The sequence below is a fragment of the Micrasema longulum genome, unplaced genomic scaffold (genome assembly GCF_059751315.1).
Source record: "Micrasema longulum isolate JH-2025_06_02 unplaced genomic scaffold, ASM5975131v1 h1tg003517l, whole genome shotgun sequence".
In the NCBI taxonomy this organism is placed as follows: Eukaryota; Metazoa; Arthropoda; class Insecta; order Trichoptera; family Brachycentridae; genus Micrasema; species Micrasema longulum.
Window position 1 is genome coordinate 17469 of NW_028280567.1, and position 10104 is coordinate 27572.

Sequence of the window (10104 nt, forward strand, 5' to 3'; positions counted from 1 at the left end):
TGTCATTCGCTGTTTTCTTTATTTAATTTATATTTTGATTTTTACACAATAATGGTATCGGTAGCTCAATCACAAATAACTATCTACGTGCTGATAAGCAACGTGATAACAATTTCTCACCGTGGTTGTTTACCGTATTCGCGATCACAATGGAACATCCGTGAACACCTTATATTTAATGTCAAAATATTTACGTTTCGCGACGTATTATCCTGCTGTGCAATCACATATTTAAATTTCACTGGTGTAAATAAAACAAATATTCAAAAACTGCTATTTTTACTTATTTAAATATCATTTATTTTTAATTTGTTTTATTTTATTTTTATCATAAAAACAAAACACATTATGGAATTTATACAATGGTTTCAATATGTCGGTAGAAATATATATCATATCGGGTTGTGGTCCCGTGGCTAGTGTCTTAGACTCACAGACCAAAGGTCCGAATGGTCCGAATCCCACTCTACCCCAACTTGGTTCTATTTTCTAATAGTGAGTTATTTACAACTCGTTGAAAATGGCCCTCAAAATGAATTATTTGGGTAAATCATAAGAAGGCAAATATTTCTTTTTACTTTAAAAAAGAAAAAAATATACATCAAATGTGTCGCCATTAGTGAGGGTGGGTATTTATATTTATATTGTGTGAGGGTGTGTGTATATGTGTATGGTGTGTGAGTGTGGTGTGTGAGTATTGTGTGTATGCGAGATTGTGTAGTGAATATAAGTGGACTTATTGAACAATGATTATCAAAAAATATGTGTTTTTTTTTAAAAACCTTAATGAGGAAACCTATCAACCACCTTATCGATCGATGTAAAATTGTTAAGATTGTTAAGAACGCTCCGGCCTAAAATCCATATTTCAAAATATGTACATTTTTTGAAAAAGTAATAAAAAACTAAATATATACATATATATATCATGCTATTCATTGCATTTAGCCGGCGGTTGAAAAGTCAAATGTCAAAAAAAGCCGTTACATTGTAATTGTAATTTAATTTTCACTTTTTTGTATTAGACTCCTTACTATTGTGCAAATGCAATATATTTTATTTTATTGAAATAAACGGCACTTAGTGCCTTTTACATATTAGTTACAAATACAATTAAATATGCACACATGTAAGCATAAGTAATACAGAGCATTTAAAACAATATTATTAATTAACAAATTAAGAAAGTCTAAAAAAGATAAACTATATAAAATAATAAAATATTACCAGTTATAGAATTATCGGTAGAAAAATATAATTTAGTGTTAGAAATACTTTTAACCAGTTAAAAAAAACTAATTAAACAATTTTGTATAACATTAAAAAAAAAAAAAAAAATATGTAATATTATTTAAAAATAATACTTAGGTAAATATTATATATTTATGTATAAAAATATAATGATGTAAAAAAATGATGAAGAGAATAATTTTGTACTTTGTAAACAAAAAAAATATAAAAAAACACTAATAAAGAAGTTTCAACAATTATTGTTTTTTCTTATAGTATACGCCGATTTTTTGCCAGTGAATTGTATTTATTAACGAGAAAAACAAAAAACAAACCGATACGAGCGTTGATTTAGAGATTACACAGGCGTTGACTTATACTGCGATACCTTAAGCATGTTCTGTATTGTTCATTGTGATCGCTCAAATACTTGGCATATTTTTAAGCGCGTCGATAGTTATTTGTGATTGAACTACTGGAAAGTATATGATAATAGTCCTTAAAATATAGCTTTATTAAAATAACAGCTGCCAAACTAACGTGACTCGTGATGCCAAAGTACTGACCTTACATGAACCGATCAAATCGATTTTATCAGTTTTTTCAGGCAAATATGAAACTCTGTTTCCAAAAATTGTTATAAAAACGCAGAAACAAGCCTATCATAGTTTTTTAAGACAATTATTCACTTAAAAATATGACATTTGAAACTTTTTTTCATGAACAACATCAAATAAATTATTTTTTTCTTCGATCGATTTATATTGATCAATATGTCTCATATCTAACATTTTTGCAAAATGACATAACCTTGTAAGAACGTCATTAATATTTAGGTTTATTTTAGTTTAAAAGCTGATTTTCTATAATTATTTTGATTTATATGTTAAGCATTGTATTACAAAAATAAATTAACATGCCAGATACGAATGATTTTACGTGTGTCAATATAAATTACTTCTTAGACGTTACAACAAATAATTATTTTTTTTCAGATAACAAATGGTTTTTCTATTTTAGTTTTTCTACTTTGTTTTTCGTATTTTTTATTTTCTCTCTATCTATCTTTACCTCTGTTGTATACACCATGATTTGGTCTGACACACGTTTTGTATATCCGAATTATGTTTCCAATAATCACGTGTTCACTGTACTATACGACATTTCTTAGGCATCCAGATGTTTACTAACTGAGATGGATGTGTTCTCATCATCACTATGGCAGCATCATCTGCATGGCATGTGATGTAAATGACCTTATCTCATTTAGGCAGAGTAGGCAGATTGGTGAATATTAACCAGTGTGTTAAGTGGCCACTTAAACCAGCCAATGACAGGTCATACGCCCTGTAAATGCCTAGACTCCCATATTCCCATCTCAAAAATGTTTTCCCTCTCTTTTGCAACAAATTTAAATTAAACAAGCTTAAAAAAATTGCGATAAAATGTAAACACAAGCTCCAGAACTCAGGAAGAATTAGAAGAGAGACAATAACACTTCCTGAGTATTTAAAAGCAAAACAAGATTACAAGAACGCTATAGAAAATGCCAAAACCGAGTCATGGAAAAGTTACTGCGCTTCACAAGACAGGGAAACAGCATGGACTGCAATTCACAGAGTGCTGATTAAAGGAAGAAGGAACATCCCATTAGCTACCCTGAAAGACGGCAGCGAACATCTAGCATCGGCTGAGGAAACTGCCGAGCGACTACTACGGAAGTTTTTTCCAGACGATGATACGCAGCAAGAAACTCGAGAACAAATCGAAATCAAACGGATGGCAGAAGTAATACCTTATACTGATGACGATCCACTATTCACGGAAGAAGAGATAGAAGATATAATAACAAATATAAATTCGAGTAAGGCACCGGGAGAGGATCACTTCACCGCTGATATTTGCCTTCATTTTTTTAACGTGGATAGATCATTAGTAACAAGTTTGTATAATGCATGTCTTAGAATAAGTCATTTTCCAACTCGCTGGAAAATTGCAAAGATCATAGTTATACCAAAACCAGGAAAGGATGACTTACAAGATATCAGATCCTACAGACCGATTGGCCTCATTTCAGTGTTTGGTAAGGTGCTGGAAAAATTGATCATCAATAGAATAAACTGGAATTTTCATCGTCAAGGTAAGTTAAGTTCAAAACAATTTGGATTCACCCCTCAAAAATCTACGGAAGATGCTCTCAACGCTTCCGTCAAGATAATTAGAACGGCGCTGCATGATAAAAAAATATTAATAGCGATCTCACTCGACATCCGCGGAGCCTTCGATAATGCTTGGTGGCCATTCTTGATGTGCCAACTAAGTAGGAAAAGGTGCCCTCGAAACCTGTTTATGCTTGTAAAAAGTTACCATCACCAAAGAAGAGTTAAATTGTCACACTTTGATGCTGCACTTGAGAAAATCACGACCAAGGGGTGTGTTCAGGGATCCTCATGTGGACCAAGTTTTTGGAACTACATTGTAGATGATGTCCTTCAGAAGGATTTAGGCCGTGGAGTCGAACTGACTGCATTTGCAGATGACCTCCTATTAATAGTTGTAGAAGACAAAATAAATGAACTCGTAAAGAAAACGGAAGATGCTCTAGAGATTATAACAAAATGGGGATTAAAAGCCAAACTAAATTTTGCTGAAGAAAAAACAAATGCAATGTTCATTTCTAGAAGAAAAGACCAGCAGCCCATCATCCACATGAATGGAGTCCGGTTGGAATTCGTCGATCATTTTAAAGTTTTAGGTATAACCATAGACCGCCACCTGAATTGGTCTAAACATATTGACAATGTTTGTAAAAAAGCTGCGGCTATTACAAACAAACTTGTTCAGGCCGCTAAACCAACATGGGGTGCATCACCGGAGGTAATGCAGCAAATGTACGTAGGAGCGGTCGAGCCCCTGATTACATATGCTTCAAGTGTGTGGGTAGATGCGGTAAATAAAAAATATAACAGGAAGAAATTGGACTCCATTCAGAGACAAATTGCCATCAGGTCTTGCAAGGGCTATAGAACAATCTCCTTGGTGTCTGCTCAGGTTCTTAGCGGCTTCATGCCACTCGACCTTAGAATCAAGGAGCTTGCAGAAGCTTATGAGGTCAAGAAGAGTCTCACTCTGCAAGACTTGCCAACTGACAGGTTTTATCAGGGAACCGGAATTTTTTTCTCCCTTCCTCATCCCGCGGAGCGATACCAGATAGACTATGGATTCAATGACCAAACGCTGCCTGACATGAAAGAGAACGAATTGAGGATCTTCACTGATGGCAGTCTTTTAAATGGCAAAGTAGGTGCAGCATTTGTACCCTACGATGGCGTAAGAGAACTGCCTGCCAGGAAGTTTAAACTCGATCACTTTTGCTCAGTATTTCAGGCTGAAATATACGCTATTAGAGAATCTATAGCTTACGCTTTAAAAAAACCGCCTAATAGATGGAAACATATAACGATTTTGACAGACTGTAAATCATGTATTCACGCGATTGCGGATCGTAATTCGGTGAACCCAATGGTCATGAGTATACGAACTGATATCCAGATATTAAAAAATCGATCGCAAAATGTGTACATTGGCTGGATTCGAGGACACTGCGGAATAATTGGCAATGAAAGAGCTGACGAAAAGGCTCGGGAAGCAACATTAAAAAAAACAGTTCCTGATTTTGCTGACTTCCCAATAAGTTTTGCTAAGAGAAAAATAAGAAGCAGAACTTTACAGCTCTGGAATGATCGCTATTTAGCAGAACCCACAGGAAAGGTAACAAAAATGTTTTTTCCATCTATTTACCATGCTTTTGAATTTAGGAAACTGCAGCGTGCAGGATACGAACTCACACAAATCCTGACAGGACATGGCGGATTTATGAGTTATTTACACAGATTCAAAATATCTGAGATCAACACTTGCCCATGCGATGATGTTACTCTCCAAGATGTCTCCCATCTATTGATGCATTGCCCCTTTTTTAGTCTGCAGAGAATGCAACTGGAGGCGCGATGCAGAAGTCTAAATGAGGATTTACACGACGTGCATGTAGTGATTAGTCACAGGGACTTGTCAAGAGAGGTATCATTATACATGACAGATATAGTGAAGGCAATAAAAGGTATCAATGATAGCAGGACACCAAATGCCGAACACTGTTCAGGTGGATCGGAGGATCTGTTGACAAATGGCAACGGTCCGCCTTCTTCCGACGAGTTTTCTGTCCTTACCTCTTGAAACAGGTCACAGCCGGGACATCTTACTGATCCTTTTATAAAGTGACGAAATAAAGTTTTTCAGTAAATTAAATATTTTTAAGTAAACAAGTTAATGGCTGTCGCTTTGAAGTGTATATTAACCTTGTACATTGCAAGCAAGGTATTGAATAATGCAACTTCATATATAAAAAAAAAAAAAAACAAATTTAAATTAAATACATATATTTACATTATCGTTTCCCATTGCGTAAAAGAAAATCAATTTTTTTGTAAAGCAATCATTTTGTACATAGTAACAATAGTTTGTTTATTTTATTTTTAATTATTAATATTTTTAGGATAACATATAAATTACATTAATAATTTTAAAAATAAACAACAACTCGATATTATTTTACATGTTATCTTTTTGTAAGTGCCCCTTGGGCGTATTGTAAAATTAAATAAATTACAATATTCTTTACCAACTTGTATCACAAACGTTCAACTCTTTGAAGCGCGTAGTTGCGGAAATGAAAAGTAAGGAAGTTTAAATTATTTACTTATAGTTTTCCGTATTTTTTAACCATATATTATTTCCTATTGGCATGCTGGCGCAGACTGGTACCAAGTTCGATTAAAATCGTACAGATTTATGTTTCAACCAAGACAGAAAATTTGAGAATTGTAATTGTCCTATTATAGATGTTGTAAATAATCATAAATATTTAGGATTAATTATTGATTCTAAATTTAGCTGGGGTGTTCATATTGATGGAATCTGCGACAGATTAAGGTACTGGCTTAAGGTGATTTATGAAATTAAAAGCATACTACCTTTCAAAACGTAAAGATACATATATACTTCGCTCATTGAATCCATTATATCTTATGGAGTGCATGTCTGGGCCTGGGGTCTCGCCTTCCAGTCTCATCTGGGTAAAATTTATGATATTCAGGTGAGACTGTTGAGGGGGATTGTACCGGATAGCATAATCCGTGAGGCGAAACATATAGGCGAAAGCGTATATTTTTAAATTCTGTAATGTCCTGCCGGTAAAACAACTTTGTGACTACTAATTGATCGTAGATCACTTTGTCGATCCGGAATATAAAAAAAGAGTTTCTCACACTCACAACACTAGATTAAAAACTAAGGGCTCCCTGTCTGTTCCCCGAAATACAAATTACTTCGGAGAGCGAACATTAAATTGCGTTGTTCCAAAATTGTTCAACGATCTCCCACAAACCATCATTAACGTGAAAAATCTTCAAATGGAAAAAAAAAGAACTGAAGAAATATCTTCTAGATACTTTATAGTGCCTGTTTTTACCACCGGAAAGTCTTTAGACTTAGTGGGTAGTAAATTATTTTATCTATTTTTTAATTAAAAAATAAACGCTGCTCTGCAGCACTGAAACTGAGAACGGTATACAAATAACAACGAATCCAAACATTGGAACATTGTTGCAATTTTATTTATTTATTTCATAGTTTTTTAATGGAGGGGAAACGTGCACAACATGATCCCTCGAGGTAAAAACAATCCCTTGAGATTTTAGCGAAACTACTAATTCCATCTATTGTTTAATTATATAAACATATAAATAACGAGATAAATAAAGAAATAGTAAAAAAATAGTAATAAATAGATAATGAATAAAATGACTCGCCTACAGTCTGTATTGAATGCCGCAGCGAGACTTATTTTTGGTGTCTCTAAGTTCAGTCATATCACTCCACTACTTTGGGAATTGCACTGGCTACATTTTCTACAGAGGGTGGAATACAAACTCTGTTGGTTTATGTATAAGTCACTGCACAACTCTGCTCCAGAATATCTAAGGGAACCCTGCATTCCAGATGAACTAGCTGACAGACGTCTTACGCTTAGATCAGCTACATCTACGTCGAAAGGAAAAGTTATTATACCTCTACGCAAACAGCGCACAAAATTCGGCGAACGTGCATTTGCGGTCGCGGGCCCTACGGCAAACAAATGTTTATTGCAGGAGGCTAAACTAGCAGTTAACAACAAAGTTCTAGAGCCAACTCTAATGTATGGGAGCGAAGTATAGAATTGGAAAAATTATGATGAAAGTAGGTTAAATGCTATCGAAATGCGATCCCCCAGGCGAATGTGTGGTAAAACGATGTATGATATGTGCATAAATATCAACATCCGTGAACTGTGTAAGGCTGCGACCTGCATTATCGACAGAATCAAGAAAGGGCCGCAGCGTTGGTTCGGACATGTTGAGCGAATGGACAGCGAAAGAACGACTAAAAGAATCTACGATGCGAATGTTGACAGATACAGAAAACGAGGAAGACCGAGAAAGACATGGCACGATCAAGTCCATCAAATGCTTGAAGGTGGACATGTCAAGAGTGGGAATAATCGGCGTGCGTGCATGAGAAGATGTATGAATGTAGGGGAAGCGAGGTCTGTATGCAAAGACAGAGTGATATGGCGTTATATTCTCTCTGCCTACTCCTACGGGGAAACGGCGTGATGGTTTGTTTGTTTTTTTTTGTTTTTGTTGTTCTCAGGCTTTGCTTATAGGTTTAATGGTCCAGCCGGATATTCCCACACACATGATAAAGGTTTCAGCTCTTTTACTTCACAAATTTAATATTTTTAATAATCAAGGTTTTTTTTCATGGATGTATCTTTTAATACGTATTTTAGTTTTTTGGTACAAATTTTTTAACTAACTCTTCTTTTGATCAGTCTGTTTTTCGGATAGCTGGAAGATATTGCTCTACGCAATAAGTCCACCAAAGTATTTATTCATTGTACATACTTGAACATAAAAAAAAGAATATTTAATATGTACACTTATAAGCGCCGTAAATTTATAAAATTAACTATGTTACAACAGAGATGGAAAACCTTTTTGGGAAGAGAATATGGAAGTCTAGGCCTATGACCTGTCATTGGCTGGTTTAAGTGGCCACTTTACACACTGTGTAACATTCACCATTCTGCCCATGTTTGAATGTTTCCATTTCCTCAACTCTTCCATCTATTGATTTTTGTGAAGTTAAGGAGCTGACCTTTATTATGCGGGTGAGATTCATCCGGCTGAACCAAATCACCTACTAGGCAACGCCTGAAAACAATTTTTCAATTTTATACTTCTTCTTTTACCAGGTAGTAATTCAACAATGTTTGATTATGTCCAAATGCTTGCAGACTGGCTGGATTTCCTCCCTAGGGAGTTATTCATATCTATCTATAGAGATCTAGGGAGAAAATCCAGCCAGTACAAGCATTTGGATTTGGACATACTCAAACATTGTAATGTTATGTTACGCATGGACGGTTGAAATTCTAGACCCCACTCACTAAATTTAGATATTTGATAGTTAATAACATTTACAAAATATGATAAATATAATATGATAGCTAACATCACAAAAAGTCTTGTAGCTTTAAAACGTATTGACAAGTGGAATTTCAACAACATAAGAATGATTTAAAAAAGTTTACAATAAAAATAATTTTAAAAAACACAATAATAATACATCGAGCAAAGAACTAGTAAGTATGGCAATTAAGTGAACATGTAACAGCACAAAAAATAAATAAAAAAAACTAAACAAAGATAGCATTCAACAATGTTTGATTATGTCCAAATGCTTGCAGACTGGCTAGATTTCCTCCCTAGGGAGTTGTTCATATTTAAATTTATTTCAACAGAGGGAAAAAATTTTTTGAGAAAGGAATATGGAAGTCTAGGCATTTACAGGGCTTATGACCTGTCATTGGCTGGTTTAAGTGGCCACTTTACACACTGTGTATTATTCACCATTCTGCCCATATTTGAACATCCACATTTCCTCAACTCTTCCATCTGTTGACTTTTGTGAAGTAAAAGAGCTGAAACCTTTATCACGTGGGTGAGATTCATCCGGCTGAACCAAATCACCTACTAGGCAACGCCTGAAAACAATTTTTCAATTTTTATACTTCTTCTTTTACCAGGTAGTAATTCAACAATGTTTGATTATGTCCAAATGCTTGCAGACTGGCTGGATCTCCTCCCTAGGGAGTTATTCATATCTATCTATAGAGATCTAGGGAGAAAATCCAGCCAGTACAAGCATTTGGATTTGGACATACTCAAACATTGTTATAAAATTAATTCAAATAAAAATATCTTTCTTTCTGATGAAAAAAATAATTTTAGTTGCTTAGTGTAATTAATTATAAGCGGAAGAGTAGAAACACGAAAAATCGTGTATAAAATAATTAACAAGTAATTGATAGCATTTAAATTTATTATGATCTTACCTCACAATATCGTTTGTAAATGTGCTCAAGTGACTGTCTTTTAATTCTCGTAAAAATTGGTTGTGAAGGCGTGCTGGTAACATTGGACGAATTTATAGATAAAAAATACAAAAGATACGCTTCGTAAACTACCAATGGCTACAGTGCATGGCGCGAATTTCTTTTTTTATGATTCTAACCCGTTCGCTGTAAATCCAAACTAAAAGTCATTATAAATATCTCAACTAGAAACCTCAGACAAAACTTACTCTTTCATACCGATAACCATAGAACTAACTATGGCTTTCGTTTGCTCTATGCCCAGAAGTCCGCCAACAAACATACCAGTCTTGATTTCTTTGATAACAAGTTGTCTTCTAAGCAATATTTTGAGTTTG

At 34.5% G+C, this 10104-nt stretch overlaps 1 long non-coding RNA gene across 1 annotated transcript; it reads left to right on the forward strand.

Moving 5' to 3' along the window:
- The first annotated feature begins 7946 nt into the window (after nt 1-7946).
- Nucleotides 7947-9791, forward strand: LOC148270735 (uncharacterized). Its single transcript, XR_015825298.1, has 2 exons — nt 7947-8696; nt 9419-9791. It is a non-coding gene; the product is annotated as an uncharacterized LOC148270735 (long non-coding RNA).
- Nucleotides 9792-10104: the final 313 nt, after the last annotated feature.